The 26,213-nt window shown below is 35.0% G+C and overlaps 1 protein-coding gene across 8 annotated transcripts in view; it reads left to right on the top strand.

The window, feature by feature from the left end:
• LOC124037453 (epidermal growth factor receptor kinase substrate 8-like protein 2) overlaps positions 1 to 26,213 on the top strand; it is a 155,818-nt gene that overhangs the window by 79,491 nt on the left and 50,114 nt on the right. The window lies entirely within an intron of this gene.

A 26,213-nucleotide genomic window follows, 5' to 3' on the forward strand; every position in this document is an offset into this window, starting at 1 on the left:
ACACACACACTGATACACACACACACTGATACACACACACACACACACACACTGATACACACACTGATACACACACACTGATACACACACACACTGATACACACACACACACACACACACACTGATACACACACTGATACACACACACACACTGATACACACACACGCACACACACACACTGATACACACACACACACACACACACACACACACACACACACACACACACACACACACACACACACACACACACACACACACACACACACACTGATACACACACACACACTAATACACACACAAACACACACAAACACACTGATACACACACACACTGATACACACACTGATACTCACACACACACTGATACACACACTGATACACACACTGATACACACACACTGATACACACACTGATACACACACTGATACACACACAGTGTGTATCGTGGTCCTTCTGTAGCTCAGTTGGTAGAGCATGGCGCTTGTAACGCCAGGGTAGTGGGTTCGATCCCCGGGACCACCCATACGTAGAATGTATGCACACATGACTGTAAGTCGCTTTGGATAAAAGCGTCTGCTAAATGGCATATATTATTATTATATTATTGATACACACACTGATACACACACACACTGTCTCTGGCCCAACCCATTGGTTTCTGGGACCTTGAATGTATTCACATTCGGTGAAGGGTGTATGGTGATATCAGTATGGTGATATCAGTATGGTCAGTATCGTTATATCAGTATGGTGATATCAGTATGGTTATATCAGTATGTTTATATCAGTATGGTGATATCAGTATGGTCATATCATGTTAGTTATATCAGTATGGTGATATCAGTATGGTTATATCAGTATGGTTATATCAGTATGGTGATATCAGTATGGTTATATCAGTATGGTCAGTATGGTGATATCAGTATGGTGATATCAGTATGGTTATATCAGTATGGTCATTATGGTTATATCAGTATGGTGATATCAGTATGGTGATATCAGTATGGTTATATCAGTATGGTCAGTATGGTGATATCAGTATGGTGATATCAGTATGGTGATATCAGTATGGTTATATCAGTATGGTTATATCAGTATGGTTATATCAGTATGGTGATATCAGTATGGTGATATCAGTATGGTTATATCAGTATGGTTATATCAGTATGGTTATATCAGTATGGTCAGTATGGTGATATCAGTATGGTGATATCAGTATGGTCAGTATCGTTATATCAGTATGGTGATATCAGTATGGTGATATCAGTATGGTGATATCAGTATGGTCAGTATGGTGATATCAGTATGGTGATATCAGTATGGTCAGTATCGTTATATCAGTATGGTGATATCAGTATGGTGATATCAGTATGGTTATATCAGATATGGTGGTTATATCAGTATGGTTATATCAGTATGGTTATATCAGTATGGTGATATCAGTATGGTGATATCAGTATGGTGATATCATGTTAGTTATATCAGTATGGTGATATCAGTATGGTTATATCAGTATGGTTATATCAGTATGGTGATATCAGTATGGTGATATCAGTATGGTGATATCAGTATGGTTATATCAGTATGGTCAGTATGGTGATATCAGTATGGTGATATAGGTATGGTGATATCAGTATGGTCATTATGGTTATATCAGTATGGTGATATCAGTATGGTTATATCAGTATGGTCAGTATGGTTATATCAGTATGGTGATATCAGTATGGTGATATCAGTATGGTGATATCAGTATGGTTATATCAGTATGGTGATATCAGTATGGTGATATCAGTATGGTTATATCAGTATGGTGATATCAGTATGGTGATATCAGTATGGTCATATCATGTTAGTTATATCAGTATTGTTATATCAGTATGGTTATATCAGTATGGTGATATCAGTATGGTCAGTATGGTGATATCAGTATGGTGATATCAGTATGGTTATATCAGTATGGTGATATCAGTATGGTTATATCAGTATGGCGATATCAGTATTGTGATATCAGTATGGTGATATCAGTATGGTTATATCAGTATGGTGATATCAGTATGGTGATATCAGTATGGTCATATCATGTTAGTTATATCAGTATTGTTATATCAGTATGGTTATATCAGTATGGTGATATCAGTATGGTCAGTATGGTGATATCAGTATGGTGATATCAGTATGGTGATATCAGTATGGTGATATCAGTATGGTTATATCAGTATGGCGATATCAGTATTGTGATATCAGTATGGTGATATCAGTATGGTGATATCAGTGTGGTTATATCAGTATGGTGATATCAGTATGGTGATATCAGTGTGGTTATATCAGTATGGTGATATCAGTATGGTGATATCAGTATGGTTATATCAGTATGGTGATATCAGTATGGTCATATCAGTATGGTCATATCATGTTAGTTATATCAGTATGGTGATATCAGTATGGTGATATCAGTATGGTGATATCAGTATGGTGATATCAGTATGGTTATATCAGTATGGTGATATCAGTATGGTGATATCAGTATGGTCAGTATGGTGATATCAGTATGGTCAGTATGGTTATATCAGTATGGTGATATCAGTATGGTGATATCAGTATGGTTATATCAGTATGGTGATATCAGTATGGTCAGTATGGTGATATCAGTATGGTTATATCAGTATGGTGATATCAGTATGGTTATATCAGTATGGTTATATCAGTATGGTTATATCAGTATGGTGATATCAGTATGGTTATATCAGTATGGTCAGTATGGTGATATCAGTATGGTGATATCAGTATGGTTATATCAGTATGGTCAGTATGGTTATATCAGTATGGTGATATCAGTATGGTCATATCATGTTAGTTATATCAGTATGGTGATATCAGTATGGTTATATCAGTATGGTTATATCAGTATGGTTATATCAGTATGGTCAGTATGGTTATATCAGTATCAGTATGGTGATATCAGTATGGTGATTATATCAGTATGGTCAGTATGGTGATATCAGTATGGTGATATCAGTATGGTTATATCAGTATGGTCAGTATGGTTATATCAGTATGGTGATATCAGTATGGTGATATCAGTATGGTTATATCAGTATGGTCAGTATGGTGATATCAGTATGGTGATATCAGTATGGTGATATCAGTATGGTTATATCAGTATGGTGATATCAGTATGGTTATATCAGTATGGTGATATCAGTATGGTTATATCAGTATGGTGATATCAGTATGGTTATATCAGTATGGTTATATCAGTATGGTTATATCAGTATGGTCAGTATGGTGATATCAGTATGGTGATATCAGTATGGTCAGTATCGTTATATCAGTATGGTGATATCAGTATGGTGATATCAGTATGGTTATATCAGTATGGTCAGTATGGTGATATCAGTATGGTGATATCAGTATGGTGATATCAGTATGGTCAGTATCGTTATATCAGTATGGTGATATCAGTATGGTTATATCAGTATGGTTATATCAGTATGGTGATATCAGTATGGTGATATCAGTATGGTGATATCAGTATGGTGATATCAGTATGGTGATATCAGTATGGTCATATCATGTTAGTTATATCAGTATGGTGATATCAGTATGGTTATATTAGTATGGTTATATCAGTATGGTTATATCAGTATGGTGATATCAGTATGGTGATATCAGTATGGTGATATCAGTATGGTCAGTATGGTGATATCAGTATGGTGATATAGGTATGGTGATATCAGTATGGTTATATCGGTATGGTCAGTATGGTGATATCAGTATGGTGATATCAGTATGGTGATATCAGTATGGTGATATCAGTATGGTTATATCAGTATGGTGATATCAGTATGGTCAGTATGGTGATATCAGTATGGTGATATCAGTATGGTTATATCAGTATGGTGATATCAGTATGGTCATATCATGTTAGTTATATCAGTATTGTTATATCAGTATGGTTATATCAGTATGGTGATATCAGTATGGTGATATCAGTATGGTCAGTATGGTGATATCAGTATGGTTATATCAGTATGGCGATATCAGTATTGTGATATCAGTATGGTGATATCAGTGTGGTTATATCAGTATGGTGATATCAGTGTGGTGATATCAGTGTGGTTATATCAGTATGGTGATATCAGTATGGTGATATCAGTATGGTTATATCAGTATGGTGATATCAGTATGGTGATATCAGTATGGTCATATCATGTTAGTTATATCAGTATGGTGATATCAGTATGGTGATATCAGTATGGTGATATCAGTATGGTGATATCAGTATGGTGATATCAGTATGGTGATATCAGTATGGTGATATCAGTATGGTCAGTATGGTGATATCAGTATGGTGATATCAGTATGGTCAGTATGGTTATATCAGTATGGTTATATCAGTATGGTGATATCAGTATGGTTATATCAGTATGGTCAGTATGGTGATATCAGTATGGTGATATCAGTATGGTTATATCAGTATGGTCAGTATGGTGATATCAGTATGGTTATATCAGTATGGTCAGTATGGTGATATCAGTATGGTGATATCAGTATGGTTATATCAGTATGGTCAGTATGGTGATATCAGTATGGTGATATCAGTATGGTTATATCAGTATGGTCAGTATGGTGATATCAGTATGGTTATATCAGTATGGTGATATCAGTATGGTTATATCAGTATGGTGATATCAGTATGGTTATATCAGTATGGTTATATCAGTATGGTAATATCAGTATGGTGATATCAGTATGGTGATATCAGTATGGTGATATCAGTATGGTCATATCATGTTAGTTATATCAGTATTGTGATATCAGTATGGTTATATCAGTATGGTTATATCAGTATGGTGATATCAGTATGGTCAGTATGGTGATATCAGTATGGTGATATCAGTATGGTTATATCAGTATGGTGATATCAGTATGGTCATATCATGTTAGTTATATCAGTATTGTTATATCAGTATGGTTATATCAGTATGGTGATATCAGTATGGTCAGTATGGTGATATCAGTATGGTGATATCAGTATGGTTATATCAGTATGGTGATATCAGTATGGTCATATCATGTTAGTTATATCAGTATTGTTATATCAGTATGGTTATATCAGTATGGTGATATCAGTATGGTGATATCAGTATGGTCAGTATGGTGATATCAGTATGGTGATATCAGTATGGTTATATCAGTATGGCGATATCAGTATTGTGATATCAGTATGGTGATATCAGTATGGTGATATCAGTGTGGTTATATCAGTATGGTGATATCAGTGTGGTTATATCAGTATGGTTATATCAGTATGGTGATATCAGTATGGTTATATCAGTATGGTGATATCAGTATGGTGATATCAGTATGGTCATATCATGTTAGTTATATCAGTATGGTGATATCAGTATGGTGATATCAGTATGGTGATATCAGTATGGTGATATCAGTATGGTTATATCAGTATGGTTATATCAGTATGGTGATATCAGTATGGTGATATCAGTATGGTCAGTATGGTGATATCAGTATGGTCAGTATGGTTATATCAGTATGGTTATATCAGTATGGTGATATCAGTATGGTTATATCAGTATGGTCAGTATGGTTATATCAGTATGGTGATATCAGTATGGTGATATCAGTATGGTTATATCAGTATGGTCAGTATGGTGATATCAGTATGGTTATATCAGTATGGTCAGTATGGTGATATCAGTATGGTGATATCAGTATGGTCAGTATCGTTATATCAGTATGGTGATATCAGTATGGTCATATCATGTTAGTTATATCAGTATGGTGATATCAGTATGGTTATATCAGTATGGTTATATCAGTATGGTTATATCAGTATGGTGATATCAGTATGGTTATATCAGTATGGTCAGTATGGTGATATCAGTATGGTGATATCAGTATGGTTATATCAGTATGGTCAGTATGGTTATATCAGTATGGTGATATCAGTATGGTCATATCATGTTAGTTATATCAGTATGGTGATATCAGTATGGTTATATCAGTATGGTTATATCAGTATGGTGATATCAGTATGGTTATATCAGTATGGTCAGTATGGTGATATCAGTATGGTCAGTATGGTGATATCAGTATGGTGATATAGGTATGGTGATATCAGTATGGTTATATCAGTATGGTTATATCAGTATGGTCAGTATGGTGATATCAGTATGGTGATATCAGTATGGTGATATCAGTATGGTGATATCAGTATGGTTATATCAGTATGGTTATATCAGTATGGTGATATCAGTATGGTGATATCAGTATGGTGATATCAGTATGGTTATATCAGTATGGTGATATCAGTATGGTCATATCATGTTAGTTATATCAGTATTGTTATATCAGTATGGTTATATCAGTATGGTGATATCAGTATGGTGATATCAGTATGGTCAGTATGGTGATATCAGTATGGTTATATCAGTATGGCGATATCAGTATTGTGATATCAGTATGGTGATATCAGTGTGGTTATATCAGTATGGTGATATCAGTATGGTGATATCAGTATGGTGATATCAGTGTGGTTATATCAGTATGGTGATATCAGTATGGTGATATCAGTATGGTGATATCAGTATGGTGATATCAGTATGGTGATATCAGTATGGTGATATCAGTATGGTCAGTATGGTGATATCAGTATGGTGATATCAGTATGGTCAGTATGGTTATATCAGTATGGTTATATCAGTATGGTGATATCAGTATGGTTATATCAGTATGGTCAGTATGGTGATATCAGTATGGTGATATCAGTATGGTTATATCAGTATGGTCAGTATGGTGATATCAGTATGGTTATATCAGTATGGTCAGTATGGTGATATCAGTATGGTTATATCAGTATGGTCAGTATGGTGATATCAGTATGGTGATATCAGTATGGTTATATCAGTATGGTCAGTATGGTGATATCAGTATGGTTATATCAGTATGGTGATATCAGTATGGTTATATCAGTATGGTTATATCAGTATGGTAATATCAGTATGGTGATATCAGTATGGTGATATCAGTATGGTGATATCAGTATGGTGATATCAGTATGGTCATATCATGTTAGTTATATCAGTATTGTGATATCAGTATGGTTATATCAGTATGGTTATATCAGTATGGTTATATCAGTATGGTGATATCAGTATGGTCAGTATGGTGATATCAGTATGGTGATATCAGTATGGTTATATCAGTATGGTGATATCAGTATGGTCATATCATGTTAGTTATATCAGTATTGTTATATCAGTATGGTTATATCAGTATGGTGATATCAGTATGGTCAGTATGGTGATATCAGTATGGTGATATCAGTATGGTTATATCAGTATGGTGATATCAGTATGGTCATATCATGTTAGTTATATCAGTATTGTTATATCAGTATGGTTATATCAGTATGGTGATATCAGTATGGTGATATCAGTATGGTCAGTATGGTGATATCAGTATGGTGATATCAGTATGGTTATATCAGTATGGCGATATCAGTATTGTGATATCAGTATGGTGATATCAGTATGGTGATATCAGTGTGGTTATATCAGTATGGTGATATCAGTATGGTGATATCAGTGTGGTTATATCAGTATGGTGATATCAGTATGGTGATATCAGTATGGTTATATCAGTATGGTGATATCAGTATGGTGATATCAGTATGGTCATATCATGTTAGTTATATCAGTATGGTGATATCAGTATGGTGATATCAGTATGGTGATATCAGTATGGTTATATCAGTATGGTTATATCAGTATGGTGATATCAGTATGGTGATATCAGTATGGTCAGTATGGTGATATCAGTATGGTCAGTATGGTTATATCAGTATGGTTATATCAGTATGGTGATATCAGTATGGTTATATCAGTATGGTCAGTATGGTTATATCAGTATGGTGATATCAGTATGGTGATATCAGTATGGTTATATCAGTATGGTCAGTATGGTGATATCAGTATGGTTATATCAGTATGGTCAGTATGGTGATATCAGTATGGTGATATCAGTATGGTCAGTATCGTTATATCAGTATGGTGATATCAGTATGGTCATATCATGTTAGTTATATCAGTATGGTGATATCAGTATGGTTATATCAGTATGGTTATATCAGTATGGTTATATCAGTATGGTGATATCAGTATGGTTATATCAGTATGGTCAGTATGGTGATATCAGTATGGTGATATCAGTATGGTTATATCAGTATGGTCAGTATGGTTATATCAGTATGGTGATATCAGTATGGTCATATCATGTTAGTTATATCAGTATGGTGATATCAGTATGGTTATATCAGTATGGTTATATCAGTATGGTTATATCAGTATGGTGATATCAGTATGGTTATATCAGTATGGTCAGTATGGTGATATCAGTATGGTGATATCAGTATGGTGATATCAGTATGGTCAGTATGGTTATATCAGTATGGTGATATCAGTATGGTGATATCAGTATGGTTATATCAGTATGGTGATATCAGTATGGTGATATCAGTATGGTTATATCAGTATGGTGATATCAGTATGGTGATATCAGTATGGTTATATCAGTATGGTGATATCAGTATGGTTATATCAGTATGGTGATATCAGTATGGTTATATCAGTATGGTGATATCAGTATGGTTATATCAGTATGGTGATATCAGTATGGTGATATCAGTATGGTGATATCAGTATGGTGATATCAGTATGGTCAGTATGGTGATATCAGTATGGTGATATAGGTATGGTGATATCAGTATGGTTATATCAGTATGGTTATATCAGTATGGTCAGTATGGTGATATCAGTATGGTGATATCAGTATGGTGATATCAGTATGGTGATATCAGTATGGTGATATCAGTATGGTTATATCAGTATGGTTATATCAGTATGGTTATATCAGTATGGTGATATCAGTATGGTCAGTATGGTGATATCAGTATGGTGATATCAGTATGGTTATATCAGTATGGTGATATCAGTATGGTCATATCATGTTAGTTATATCAGTATTGTTATATCAGTATGGTTATATCAGTATGGTGATATCAGTATGGTGATATCAGTATGGTCAGTATGGTGATATCAGTATGGTTATATCAGTATGGCGATATCAGTATTGTGATATCAGTATGGTGATATCAGTGTGGTTATATCAGTATGGTGATATCAGTATGGTCAGTATGGTGATATCAGTATGGTGATATAGGTATGGTGATATCAGTATGGTTATATCAGTATGGTCAGTATGGTGATATCAGTATGGTGATATCAGTATGGTGATATCAGTATGGTGATATCAGTATGGTGATATCAGTATGGTTATATCAGTATGGTGATATCAGTATGGTCAGTATGGTGATATCAGTATGGTGATATCAGTATGGTTATATCAGTATGGTGATATCAGTATGGTCATATCAGTATGGTTATATCAGTATTGTTATATCAGTATGGTTATATCAGTATGGTGATATCAGTATGGTGATATCAGTATGGTCAGTATGGTGATATCAGTATGGTTATATCAGTATGGCGATATCAGTATTGTGATATCAGTATGGTGATATCAGTGTGGTTATATCAGTATGGTGATATCAGTATGGTGATATCAGTATGGTGATATCAGTGTGGTTATATCAGTATGGTGATATCAGTATGGTGATATCAGTATGGTTATATCAGTATGGTGATATCAGTATGGTGATATCAGTATGGTCATATCATGTTAGTTATATCAGTATGGTGATATCAGTATGGTGATATCAGTATGGTGATATCAGTATGGTTATATCAGTATGGTGATATCAGTATGGTGATATCAGTATGGTGATATCAGTATGGTCAGTATGGTGATATCAGTATGGTGATATCAGTATGGTCAGTATGGTTATATCAGTATGGTTATATCAGTATGGTGATATCAGTATGGTTATATCAGTATGGTCAGTATGGTGATATCAGTATGGTGATATCAGTATGGTTATATCAGTATGGTCAGTATGGTGATATCAGTATGGTTATATCAGTATGGTCAGTATGGTGATATCAGTATGGTGATATCAGTATGGTTATATCAGTATGGTCAGTATGGTGATATCAGTATGGTGATATCAGTATGGTTATATCAGTATGGTCAGTATGGTGATATCAGTATGGTTATATCAGTATGGTGATATCAGTATGGTTATATCAGTATGGTGATATCAGTATGGTTATATCAGTATGGTTATATCAGTATGGTCAGTATGGTGATATCAGTATGGTGATATCAGTATGGTTATATCAGTATGGTGATATCAGTATGGTCATATCATGTTAGTTATATCAGTATTGTTATATCAGTATGGTTATATCAGTATGGTGATATCAGTATGGTGATATCAGTATGGTCAGTATGGTGATATCAGTATGGTGATATCAGTATGGTTATATCAGTATGGCGATATCAGTATTGTGATATCAGTATGGTGATATCAGTATGGTGATATCAGTGTGGTTATATCAGTATGGTGATATCAGTGTGGTTATATCAGTATGGTTATATCAGTATGGTGATATCAGTATGGTTATATCAGTATGGTGATATCAGTATGGTGATATCAGTATGGTCATATCATGTTAGTTATATCAGTATGGTGATATCAGTATGGTGATATCAGTATGGTGATATCAGTATGGTGATATCAGTATGGTTATATCAGTATGGTTATATCAGTATGGTGATATCAGTATGGTGATATCAGTATGGTCAGTATGGTGATATCAGTATGGTCAGTATGGTTATATCAGTATGGTTATATCAGTATGGTGATATCAGTATGGTTATATCAGTATGGTCAGTATGGTTATATCAGTATGGTGATATCAGTATGGTGATATCAGTATGGTTATATCAGTATGGTTATATCAGTATGGTGATATCAGTATGGTCAGTATGGTGATATCAGTATGGTGATATCAGTATGGTTATATCAGTATGGTGATATCAGTATGGTCATATCATGTTAGTTATATCAGTATTGTTATATCAGTATGGTTATATCAGTATGGTGATATCAGTATGGTGATATCAGTATGGTCAGTATGGTGATATCAGTATGGTTATATCAGTATGGCGATATCAGTATTGTGATATCAGTATGGTGATATCAGTGTGGTTATATCAGTATGGTCAGTATGGTGATATCAGTATGGTTATATCAGTATGGTCAGTATGGTGATATCAGTATGGTGATATCAGTATGGTTATATCAGTATGGTCAGTATGGTGATATCAGTATGGTGATATCAGTATGGTTATATCAGTATGGTCAGTATGGTGATATCAGTATGGTTATATCAGTATGGTGATATCAGTATGGTTATATCAGTATGGTGATATCAGTATGGTTATATCAGTATGGTTATATCAGTATGGTGATATCAGTATGGTGATATCAGTATGGTGATATCAGTATGGTCATATCATGTTAGTTATATCAGTATTGTGATATCAGTATGGTTATATCAGTATGGTTATATCAGTATGGTTATGATATCAGTATGGTCAGTATGGTGATATCAGTATGGTGATATCAGTATGGTTATATCAGTATGGTGATATCAGTATGGTCATATCATGTTAGTTATATCAGTATTGTTATATCAGTATGGTTATATCAGTATGGTGATATCAGTATGGTCAGTATGGTGATATCAGTATGGTGATATCAGTATGGTTATATCAGTATGGTGATATCAGTATGGTCATATCATGTTAGTTATATCAGTATTGTTATATCAGTATGGTTATATCAGTATGGTGATATCAGTATGGTGATATCAGTATGGTCAGTATGGTGATATCAGTATGGTGATATCAGTATGGTTATATCAGTATGGCGATATCAGTATTGTGATATCAGTATGGTGATATCAGTATGGTGATATCAGTGTGGTTATATCAGTATGGTGATATCAGTGTGGTTATATCAGTATGGTTATATCAGTATGGTGATATCAGTATGGTTATATCAGTATGGTGATATCAGTATGGTGATATCAGTATGGTCATATCATGTTAGTTATATCAGTATGGTGATATCAGTATGGTGATATCAGTATGGTGATATCAGTATGGTGATATCAGTATGGTTATATCAGTATGGTTATATCAGTATGGTGATATCAGTATGGTGATATCAGTATGGTCAGTATGGTGATATCAGTATGGTCAGTATGGTTATATCAGTATGGTTATATCAGTATGGTGATATCAGTATGGTTATATCAGTATGGTCAGTATGGTTATATCAGTATGGTGATATCAGTATGGTGATATCAGTATGGTTATATCAGTATGGTCAGTATGGTGATATCAGTATGGTTATATCAGTATGGTCAGTATGGTGATATCAGTATGGTGATATCAGTATGGTCAGTATCGTTATATCAGTATGGTGATATCAGTATGGTCATATCATGTTAGTTATATCAGTATGGTGATATCAGTATGGTTATATCAGTATGGTTATATCAGTATGGTGATATCAGTATGGTTATATCAGTATGGTCAGTATGGTGATATCAGTATGGTGATATCAGTATGGTTATATCAGTATGGTCAGTATGGTTATATCAGTATGGTGATATCAGTATGGTCATATCATGTTAGTTATATCAGTATGGTGATATCAGTATGGTTATATCAGTATGGTTATATCAGTATGGTGATATCAGTATGGTTATATCAGTATGGTCAGTATGGTGATATCAGTATGGTCAGTATGGTGATATCAGTATGGTGATATAGGTATGGTGATATCAGTATGGTTATATCAGTATGGTTATATCAGTATGGTCAGTATGGTGATATCAGTATGGTGATATCAGTATGGTGATATCAGTATGGTGATATCAGTATGGTTATATCAGTATGGTTATATCAGTATGGTGATATCAGTATGGTCAGTATGGTGATATCAGTATGGTGATATCAGTATGGTTATATCAGTATGGTGATATCAGTATGGTCATATCATGTTAGTTATATCAGTATTGTTATATCAGTATGGTTATATCAGTATGGTGATATCAGTATGGTGATATCAGTATGGTCAGTATGGTGATATCAGTATGGTTATATCAGTATGATATCAGTATTGTGATATCAGTATGGTGATATCAGTATGGTTATATCAGTATGGTCAGTATGGTGATATCAGTATGGTGATATCAGTATGGTGATATCAGTGTGGTTATATCAGTATGGTGATATCAGTATGGTGATATCAGTATGGTGATATCAGTATGGTGATATCAGTATGGTCATGGTGATATGGTTATATCAGTATGGTGATATCATGGTGTATGGTTATATCAGTATGGTGATATCAGTATGGTGATATCAGTATGGTGATATCAGTATGGTGATATCAGTATGGTGATATCAGTATGGTGATATCAGTATGGTCAGTATGGTGATATCAGTATGGTTATATCAGTATGGTGATATCAGTATGGTTATATCAGTATGGGTGATATCAGTATGGTGATATCAGTATGGTTATATCAGTATGGTCAGTATGGTGATATCAGTATGGTTATATCAGTATGGTCAGTATGGTGATATCAGTATGGTTATATCAGTATGGTCAGTATGGTGATATCAGTATGGTGATATCAGTATGGTTATATCAGTATGGTCAGTATGGTGATATCAGTATGGTTATATCAGTATGGTGATATCAGTATGGTTATATCAGTATGGTGATATCAGTATGGTTATATCAGTATGGTTATATCAGTATGGTAATATCAGTATGGTGATATCAGTATGGTGATATCAGTATGGTGATATCAGTATGGTCATATCATGTTAGTTATATCAGTATTGTGATATCAGTATGGTTATATCAGTATGGTTATATCAGTATGGTTATATCAGTATGGTGATATCAGTATGGTCAGTATGGTGATATCAGTATGGTGATATCAGTATGGTTATATCAGTATGGTGATATCAGTATGGTCATATCATGTTAGTTATATCAGTATTGTTATATCAGTATGGTTATATCAGTATGGTGATATCAGTATGGTCAGTATGGTGATATCAGTATGGTGATATCAGTATGGTTATATCAGTATGGTGATATCAGTATGGTCATATCATGTTAGTTATATCAGTATTGTTATATCAGTATGGTTATATCAGTATGGTGATATCAGTATGGTGATATCAGTATGGTCAGTATGGTGATATCAGTATGGTGATATCAGTATGGTTATATCAGTATGGCGATATCAGTATTGTGATATCAGTATGGTGATATCAGTATGGTGATATCAGTGTGGTTATATCAGTATGGTGATATCAGTATGGTGATATCAGTGTGGTTATATCAGTATGGTGATATCAGTATGGTGATATCAGTATGGTTATATCAGTATGGTGATATCAGTATGGTGATATCAGTATGGTCATATCATGTTAGTTATATCAGTATGGTGATATCAGTATGGTGATATCAGTATGGTGATATCAGTATGGTTATATCAGTATGGTTATATCAGTATGGTGATATCAGTATGGTGATATCAGTATGGTCAGTATGGTGATATCAGTATGGTCAGTATGGTTATATCAGTATGGTTATATCAGTATGGTGATATCAGTATGGTTATATCAGTATGGTCAGTATGGTTATATCAGTATGGTGAGTATGGTGATATCAGTATGGTGATATCAGTATGGTTATATCAGTATGGTCAGTATGGTGATATCAGTATGGTTATATCAGTATGGTCAGTATGGTGATATCAGTATGGTGATATCAGTATGGTCAGTATCGTTATATCAGTATGGTGATATCAGTATGGTCATATCATGTTAGTTATATCAGTATGGTGATATCAGTATGGTTATATCAGTATGGTTATATCAGTATGGTTATATCAGTATGGTGATATCAGTATGGTTATATCAGTATGGTCAGTATGGTGATATCAGTATGGTGATATCAGTATGGTTATATCAGTATGGTCAGTATGGTTATATCAGTATGGTGATATCAGTATGGTCATATCATGTTAGTTATATCAGTATGGTGATATCAGTATGGTTATATCAGTATGGTTATATCATGGTTATGGTGATATCAGTATGGTTATATCAGTATGGTCAGTATGGTGATATCAGTATGGTGATATCAGTATGGTTATATCAGTATGGTCAGTATGGTTATATCAGTATGGTGATATCAGTATGGTGATATCAGTATGGTTATATCAGTATGGTCAGTATGGTGATATCAGTATGGTGATATCAGTATGGTGATATCAGTATGGTTATATCAGTATGGTGATATCAGTATGGTTATATCAGTATGGTGATATCAGTATGGTTATATCAGTATGGTGATATCAGTATGGTTATATCAGTATGGTGATATCAGTATGGTTATATCAGTATGGTGATATCAGTATGGTTATATCAGTATGGTGATATCAGTATGGTGATATCAGTATGGTGATATCAGTATGGTCAGTATGGTGATATCAGTATGGTGATATAGGTATGGTGATATCAGTATGGTTATATCAGTATGGTTATATCAGTATGGTCAGTATGGTGATATCAGTATGGTGATATCAGTATGGTGATATCAGTATGGTGATATCAGTATGGTGATATCAGTATGGTTATATCAGTATGGTTATATCAGTATGGTGATATCAGTATGGTCAGTATGGTGATATCAGTATGGTGATATCAGTATGGTTATATCAGTATGGTGATATCAGTATGGTCATATCATGTTAGTTATATCAGTATTGTTATATCAGTATGGTTATATCAGTATGGTGATATCAGTATGGTGATATCAGTATGGTCAGTATGGTGATATCAGTATGGTTATATCAGTATGGCGATATCAGTATTGTGATATCAGTATGGTGATATCAGTGTGGTTATATCAGTATGGTGATATCAGTATGGTGATATCAGTGTGGTTATATCAGTATGGTGATATCAGTATGGTGATATCAGTATGGTTATATCAGTATGGTGCTATCAGTATGGTGATATCAGTATGGTCATATCATGTTAGTTATATCAGTATGGTGATATCAGTATGGTGATATCAGTATGGTGATATCAGTATGGTTATATCAGTATGGTGATATCAGTATGGTGATATCAGTATGGTGATATCAGTATGGTCAGTATGGTGATATCAGTATGGTGATATCAGTATGGTCAGTATGGTTATATCAGTATGGTTATATCAGTATGGTGATATCAGTATGGTTATATCAGTATGGTCAGTATGGTGATATCAGTATGGTGATATCAGTATGGTTATATCAGTATGGTCAGTATGGTGATATCAGTATGGTTATATCAGTATGGTCAGTATGGTGATATCAGTATGGTGATATCAGTATGGTTATATCAGTATGGTCAGTATGGTGATATCAGTATGGTGATATCAGTATGGTTATATCAGTATGGTCAGTATGGTGATATCAGTATGGTTATATCAGTATGGTGATATCAGTATGGTTATATCAGTATGGTGATATCAGTATGGTTATATCAGTATGGTTATATCAGTATGGTAATATCAGTATGGTGATATCAGTATGGTGATATCAGTATGGTGATATCAGTATGGTGATATCAGTATGGTCAGTATGGTGATATCAGTATGGTGATATCAGTATGGTCAGTATGGTGATATCAGTATGGTGATATCAGTATGGTTATATCAGTATGGTTATATCAGTATGGTGATATCAGTATTGTGATATCAGTATTGTAATATCAGTATGGTCATATCATGTTAGTTATATCAGTATGGTGATATCAGTATGGTTATATCAGTGTGGTTATATCAGTATGGTGATATCAGTGTGGTGATATCAGTATGGTGATATCAGTATGGTGATATCAGTGTGGTGATATCAGTGTGGTGATATCATGTTAGTTATATCAGTATGGTGATATCAGTATGGTGATATCAGATATGGTGATATCAGTATGGTGATATCAGTATGGTTATATCAGTATGGTTATATCAGTATGGTCAGTATGGTTATATCAGTATGGTTATATCACATTTACATTACATTTAAGTCATTTAGCAGACGCTCTTATCCAGAGCGACTTACAAATTGGTGCATTCACCTTATGACATCCAGTGGAACAGTCACTTTACAATAGTGCATCTAAATCTTAAAGGGGGGGGGGTGAGAAGGATCACTTTGTCCTATCCTAGGTATTCCTTAAAGAGGTGGGGTTTCAGGTGTCTCTGGAAGGTGGTGATTGACTCCGCTGTCCTGGCGTCGTGAGGGAGTTTGTTCCACCATTGGGGGGCCAGAGCAGCGAACAGTTTTGACTGGGCTGAGCGGGAACTGTACTTCCTCAGTGGTCGGGAGGCGAGCAAGCCAGAGGTGGATGAACGCAGTGCCCTTGTTTGGGTGTAGGGCCTGATCAGAGCCTGGAGGTACTGAGGTGCCGTTCCCCTCACAGCTCCGTAGGCAAGCACCATGGTCTTGTAGCGGATGCGAGCTTCAACTGGAAGCCAGTGGAGAGGGCGGAGGAGCGGGGTGACGTGAGAGAACTTGGGAAGGTTGAACACCAGATGGGCTGCGGCGTTCTGGATGAGTTGTAGGGGTTTAATGGCACAGGCAGGGAGCCCAGCCAACAGCGAGTTGCAGTAATCCAGACGGGAGATGACAAGTGCCTGGATTAGGACCTGCGCCGCTTCCTGTGTGAGGCAGGGTCGTACTCTGCGGATGTTGTAGAGCATGAACCTACAGGAACGGGCCACCGCCTTGATGTTAGTTGAGAACGACAGGGTGTTGTCCAGGATCACGCCAAGGTTCTTAGCGCTCTGGGAGGAGGACACAATGGAGTTGTCAACCGTGATGGCGAGATCATGGAACGGGCAGTCCTTCCCCGGGAGGAAGAGCAGCTCCGTCTTGCCGAGGTTCAGCTTGAGGTGGTGATCCGTCATCCACACTGATATGTCTGCCAGACATGCAGAGATGCGATTCGCCACCTGGTCATCAGAAGGGGGAAAGGAGAAGATTGATTGTGTGTCGTCTGCATAGCAATGATAGGAGAGACCATGTGAGGTTATGACAGAGCCAAGTGACTTGGTGTATAGCGAGAATAGGAGAGGGCCTAGAACAGAGCCCTGGGGGACACCAGTGGTGAGAGCGCGTGGTGGTGAGGAGACAGATTCTCGCCAAACCACCTGGTAGGAGCGACCTGTCAGGTAGGACGCAATCAAGCGTGGGATATCGGAGATGCCCAACTCGGAGAGGTGGAGAGGAGGATCTGATGGTTCACAGTATCGAAGGCAGCCGATAGGTCTAGAAGGATGAGAGCAGAGGAGAGAGAGTTAGCTTTAGCGGTGCGGAGCGCCTCCGTGATACAGAGAAGAGCAGTCTCAGTTGAATGACTAGTCTTGAAACCTGACTGATTTCAATCAAGAAGGTCATTCTGAGAGAGATAGCGGGAGAGCTGGCCAAGGACGGCACGTTCAAGAGTTTTGGAGAGAACAGTATGGTGTTATCAGTATGGTTATATCAGTATGGTTATATCAGTATGGTGATATCAGTATGGTTATATCAGTGTGGTTATATCAGTATGGTTATTCAAGTGTGGTTATATCAGTATGGTGATATCAGTATGGTCAGTATGGTTATATCAGTATGGTCAGTATGGTTATATCAGTATGGTGATATCAGTATGGTGATATCAGTATGGTCAGTATGGTTATATCAGTGTGGTTATATCAGTATGGTGATATCAGTATGGTCAGTATGGTTATATCAGTATGGTCAGTATGGTTATATCAGTATGGTTATATCAGTAAGGTTATATCAGTATGGTGATATCAGTATGGTGATATCAGTATGGTGATATCAGTATGGTGATATCAGTATGGTGATATCAGTATGGTTATATCAGTAGGGTCAGTATGGTGATATCAGTATGGTGATATCAGTATGGTGATATCAGTATGGTGATATCAGTATGGTGATATCAGTATGGTCAGTATGGTTATATCAGTATGGTTATATCAGTATGGTTATATCAGTATGGTGATATCAGTATGGTGATATCAGTATGGTGATATCAGTATGGTGATATCAGTATGGTTATATCAGTATCATTATATCAGTATGTGATATCAGTATGGTTATATGAGTATGGTCAGTATGGTTATATCAGTATGGTTATATCAGTATGGTTATATCAGTATGGTGATATCAGTATGGTCAGTATGGTTATATCAGTATGGTGATATCAGTATGGTTATATCAGTATGGTTATATCAGTATGGTGATATCAGTATGGTGATATCAGTATGGTGATATCAGTATGGTTATATCAGTATGGTCAGTATGGTTATGTCAGTATGGTCAGTATGGTGATATCAGTATGGTGATATCAGTATGGTGATATCAGTATGGTGATATCAGTATGGTCAGTTTGGTTATATCAGTATGGTTATATCAGTATGGTGATATCAGTATGGTCAGTATGGTTATATCAGTATGGTCAGTATGGTGATATCAGTATGGTGATATCAGTATGGTTATATCAGTATGGTGATATCAGTATGGTGATATCAGTATGGTCAGTATGGTGATATCAGTATGGTTATATCAGTATGGTCAGTTTGGTTATATCAGTATGGTTATATCAGTATGGTGATATCAGTATGGTCATATCAGTATGGTGATATCAGTATGGTTATATCAGTATGGTTATATCAGTATGGTGATATCAGTATGGTGATATCAGTATGGTGATATCAGTATGGTGATATCAGTATGGTTATTCCAGTATGGTGATATCAGTATGGTGATATCAGTATGGTTATATCAGTATGGTCATATCATGTTAGTTATATCAGTATTGTGATATCAGTATGGTTATATCAGTATGGTTATATCAGTATGGTGATATCAGTATGGTTATATCAGTATGGTCAGTATGGTGATATCAGTATGGTGATATCAGTATGGTCAGTATCGTTATATCAGTATGGTGATATCAGTATGGTGATATCAGTATGGTGATATCAGTATGGTGATATCAGTATGGTCATATCATGTTAGTTATATCAGTATTGTGATATCAGTATGGTTATATCAGTATGGTTATATCAGTATGGTTATATCAGTATGGTGATATCAGTATGGTCAGTATGGTGATATCAGTATGGTGATATCAGTATGGTTATATCAGTATGGTGATATCAGTATGGTCATATCATGTTAGTTATATCAGTATTGTTATATCAGTATGGTTATATCAGTATGGTGATATCAGTATGGTCAGTATGGTGATATCAGTATGGTGATATCAGTATGGTTATATCAGTATGGTGATATCAGTATGGTCATATCATGTTAGTTATATCAGTATTGTTATATCAGTATGGTTATATCAGTATGGTGATATCAGTATGGTGATATCAGTATGGTTATATCAGTATGGTGATATCAGTATGGTGATATCAGTATGGTTATATCAGTATGGTGATATCAGTATTGTGATATCAGTATGGTGATATCAGTATGGTGATATCAGTGTGGTTATATCAGTATGGTGATATCAGTATGGTGATATCAGTGTGGTTATATCAGTATGGTGATATCAGTATGGTGATATCAGTATGGTTATATCAGTATGGTGATATCAGTATGTGATATCAGTATGGTGATATCAGTATGGTCATATCATGTTAGTTATATCAGTATGGTGATATCAGTATGGTGATATCAGTATGGTGATATCAGTATGGTTATATCAGTATGGTTATATCAGTATGGTGATATCAGTATGGTGATATCAGTATGGTCAGTATGGTGATATCAGTATGGTCAGTATGGTTATATCAGTATGGTTATATCAGTATGGTGATATCAGTATGGTTATATCAGTATGGTCAGTATGGTTATATCAGTATGGTGATATCAGTATGGTGATATCAGTATGGTTATATCAGTATGGTCAGTATGGTGATATCAGTATGGTTATATCAGTATGGTCAGTATGGTGATATCAGTATGGTGATATCAGTATGGTCAGTATCGTTATATCAGTATGGTGATATCAGTATGGTCATATCATGTTAGTTATATCAGTATGGTGATATCAGTATGGTTATATCAGTATGGTTATATCAGTATGGTTATATCAGTATGGTGATATCAGTATGGTTATATCAGTATGGTCAGTATGGTGATATCAGTATGGTGATATCAGTATGGTTATATCAGTATGGTCAGTATGGTTATATCAGTATGGTGATATCAGTATGGTCATATCATGTTAGTTATATCAGTATGGTGATATCAGTATGGTTATATCAGTATGGTTATATCAGTATGGTTATATCAGTATGGTGATATCAGTATGGTTATATCAGTATGGTCAGTATGGTGATATCAGTATGGTGATATCAGTATGGTTATATCAGTATGGTCAGTATGGTTATATCAGTATGGTGATATCAGTATGGTGATATCAGTATGGTTATATCAGTATGGTCAGTATGGTGATATCAGTATGGTGATATCAGTATGGTGATATCAGTATGGTTATATCAGTATGGTGATATCAGTATGGTTATATCAGTATGGTGATATCAGTATGGTTATATCAGTATGGTGATATCAGTATGGTTATATCAGTATGGTGATATCAGTATGGTTATATCAGTATGGTGATATCAGTATGGTGATATCAGTATGGTGATATCAGTATGGTGATATCAGTATGGTCAGTATGGTGATATCAGTATGGTGATATAGGTATGGTGATATCAGTATGGTTATATCAGTATGGTTATATCAGTATGGTCAGTATGGTGATATCAGTATGGTGATATCAGTATGGTGATATCAGTATGGTGATATCAGTATGGTGATATCAGTATCAGTTATATCAGTATGGTTATATCAGTATGGTTATATCAGTATGGTATATATCAGTATGGTCAGTATGGTGATATCAGTATGGTGATATCAGTATGGTTATATCAGTATGGTGATATCAGTATGGTCATATCATGTTAGTTATATCAGTATTGTTATATCAGTATGGTTATATCAGTATGGTGATATCAGTATGGTGATATCAGTATGGTCAGTATGGTGATATCAGTATGGTTATATCAGTATGGCGATATCAGTATTGTGATATCAGTATGGTGATATCAGTGTGGTTATATCAGTATGGTGATATCAGTATGGTCAGTATGGTGATATCAGTATGGTGATATAGGTATGGTGATATCAGTATGGTATATCAGTATGGTCAGTATGGTGATATCAGTATGGTGATATGGTGATATCAGTATGGTGATATCAGTATGGTGATATCAGTATATATCAGTATGGTGATATCAGTATGGTCAGTATGGTGATATCAGTATGGTGATATCAGTATGGTTATATCAGTATGGTGATATCAGTATGGTGATATCAGTATATCATGTTAGTTATATCAGTATTGTTATATCAGTATGGTTATATCAGTATGGTGATATCAGTATGGTGATATCAGTATGGTCAGTATGGTGATATCAGTATGGTTATATCAGTATGTGATATCAGTATTGTGATATCAGTATGGTGATATCAGTGTGGTTATATCAGTATGGTGATATCAGTATGGTGATATCAGTGTGGTTATATCAGTATGGTGATATCAGTATGGTGATATCAGTATGGTTATATCAGTATGGTGATATCAGTATGGTGATATCAGTATGGTCATATCATGTTAGTTATATCAGTATGGTGATATCAGTATGGTGATATCAGTATGGTGATATCAGTATGGTTATATCAGTATGGTGATATCAGTATGGTGATATCAGTATGGTGATATCAGTATGGTGATATCAGTATGGTGATATCAGTATGGTGATATCAGTATGGTCATATTATATCAGTATGGTTATATCAGTATGGTGATATCAGTATGGTTATATCAGTATGGTGATATCAGTATGGGATATCAGTATGGTGATATCAGTATGGTGATATCAGTATGGTTATATCAGTATGGTCAGTATGGTGATATCAGTATGGTTATATCAGTATGGTCAGTATGGTGATATCAGTATGGTGATATCAGTATGGTTATATCAGTATGGTCAGTATGGTGATATCAGTATGGGATATCATGGTTATATCAGTATGGTGATATCAGTATGGTGATATCAGTATGGTTATATCAGTATGGTGATATCAGTATGGTTATATCAGTATGGTGATATCAGTATGGTTATATCAGTATGGTTATATCAGTATGGTAATATCAGTATGGTGATATCAGTATGGTGATATCAGTATGGTGATATCAGTATGGTCATATCATGTTAGTTATATCAGTATTGTGATATCAGTATGGTTATATCAGTATGGTTATATCAGTATGGTGATATCAGTATGGTCAGTATGGTGATATCAGTATGGTGATATCAGTATGGTTATATCAGTATGGTGATATCAGTATGGTCATATCATGTTAGTTATATCAGTATTGTTATATCAGTATGGTTATATCAGTATGGTGATATCAGTATGGTCAGTATGGTGATATCAGTATGGTGATATCAGTATGGTTATATCAGTATGGTGATATCAGTATGGTCATATCATGTTAGTTATATCAGTATTGTTATATCAGTATGGTTATATCAGTATGGTGATATCAGTATGGTGATATCAGTATGGTCAGTATGGTGATATCAGTATGGTGATATCAGTATGGTTATATCAGTATGGCGATATCAGTATTGTGATATCAGTATGGTGATATCAGTATGGTGATATCAGTGTGGTTATATCAGTATGGTGATATCAGTGTGGTTATATCAGTATGGTTATATCAGTATGGTGATATCAGTATGGTTATATCAGTATGGTGATATCAGTATGGTGATATCAGTATGGTCATATCATGTTAGTTATATCAGTATGGTGATATCAGTATGGTGATATCAGTATGGTGATATCAGTATGGTGATATCAGTATGGTTATATCAGTATGGTTATATCAGTATGGTGATATCAGTATGGTGATATCAGTATGGTCAGTATGGTGATATCAGTATGGTCAGTATGGTTATATCAGTATGGTTATATCAGTATGGTGATATCAGTATGGTTATATCAGTATGGTCAGTATGGTTATATCAGTATGGTGATATCAGTATGGTGATATCAGTATGGTTATATCAGTATGGTCAGTATGGTGATATCAGTATGGTTATATCAGTATGGTCAGTATGGTGATATCAGTATGGTGATATCAGTATGGTCAGTATCGTTATATCAGTATGGTGATATCAGTATGGTCATATCATGTTAGTTATATCAGTATGGTGATATCAGTATGGTTATATCAGTATGGTTATATCAGTATGGTGATATCAGTATGGTTATATCAGTATGGTCAGTATGGTGATATCAGTATGGTGATATCAGTATGGTTATATCAGTATGGTCAGTATGGTTATATCAGTATGGTGATATCAGTATGGTCATATCATGTTAGTTATATCAGTATGGTGATATCAGTATGGTTATATCAGTATGGTTATATCAGTATGGTGATATCAGTATGGTTATATCAGTATGGTCAGTATGGTGATATCAGTATGGTCAGTATGGTGATATCAGTATGGTGATATAGGTATGGTGATATCAGTATGGTTATATCAGTATGGTTATATCAGTATGGTCAGTATGGTGATATCAGTATGGTGATATCAGTATGGTGATATCAGTATGGTTATATCAGTATGGTTATATCAGTATGGTGATATCAGTATGGTCAGTATGGTGATATCAGTATGGTGATATCAGTATGGTTATATCAGTATGGTGATATCAGTATGGTCATATCATGTTAGTTATATCAGTATTGTTATATCAGTATGGTTATATCAGTATGGTGATATCAGTATGGTGATATCAGTATGGTCAGTATGGTGATATCAGTATGGTTATATCAGTATGGCGATATCAGTATTGTGATATCAGTATGGTGATATCAGTGTGGTGATATCAGTATGGTGATATCAGTATGGTGATATCAGTATGGTGATATCAGTATGGTGGTATGGTGATATCAGTATGGTGATATCAGTATGGTGATATCAGTATAGTTATATCAGTATGGTGATATCAGTATGGTGATATCATGGTGATATGGTATTATATCAGTATGGTGATATCAGTATGGTGATATGGTATGGTGATATCAGTATGGTCAGTATGGTGATATCAGTATGGTGATATCAGTATGGTCAGTATGGTTATATCAGTATGGTTATATCAGTATGGTGATATCAGTATGGTTATATCAGTATGGTCAGTATGGTGATATCAGTATGGTGATATCAGTATGGTTATATCAGTATGGTCAGTATGGTGATATCAGTATGGTTATATCAGTATGGTCAGTATGGTGATATCAGTATGGTTATATCAGTATGGTCAGTATGGTGATATCAGTATGGTGATATCAGTATGGTTATATCAGTATGGTCAGTATGGTGATATCAGTATGGTTATATCAGTATGGTGATATCAGTATGGTTATATCAGTATGGTGATATCAGTATGGTTATATCAGTATGGTTATATCAGTATGGTAATATCAGTATGGTGATATCGGTATGGTGATATCAGTATGGTGATATCAGTATGGTGATATCAGTATGGTCATATCATGTTAGTTATATCAGTATTGTGATATCAGTATGGTTATATCAGTATGGTTATATCAGTATGGTTATATCAGTATGGTGATATCAGTATGGTCAGTATGGTGATATCAGTATGGTGATATCAGTATGGTTATATCAGTATGGTGATATCAGTATGGTCATATCATGTTAGTTATATCAGTATTGTTATATCAGTATGGTTATATCAGTATGGTGATATCAGTATGGTCAGTATGGTGATATCAGTATGGTGATATCAGTATGGTTATATCAGTATGGTGATATCAGTATGGTCATATCATGTTAGTTATATCAGTATTGTTATATCAGTATGGTTATATCAGTATGGTGATATCAGTATGGTGATATCAGTATGGTCAGTATGGTGATATCAGTATGGTGATATCAGTATGGTTAT

The sequence above is a fragment of the Oncorhynchus gorbuscha genome, linkage group LG06 (assembly GCF_021184085.1).
Source record: "Oncorhynchus gorbuscha isolate QuinsamMale2020 ecotype Even-year linkage group LG06, OgorEven_v1.0, whole genome shotgun sequence".
In the NCBI taxonomy this organism is placed as follows: Eukaryota; Metazoa; Chordata; class Actinopteri; order Salmoniformes; family Salmonidae; genus Oncorhynchus; species Oncorhynchus gorbuscha.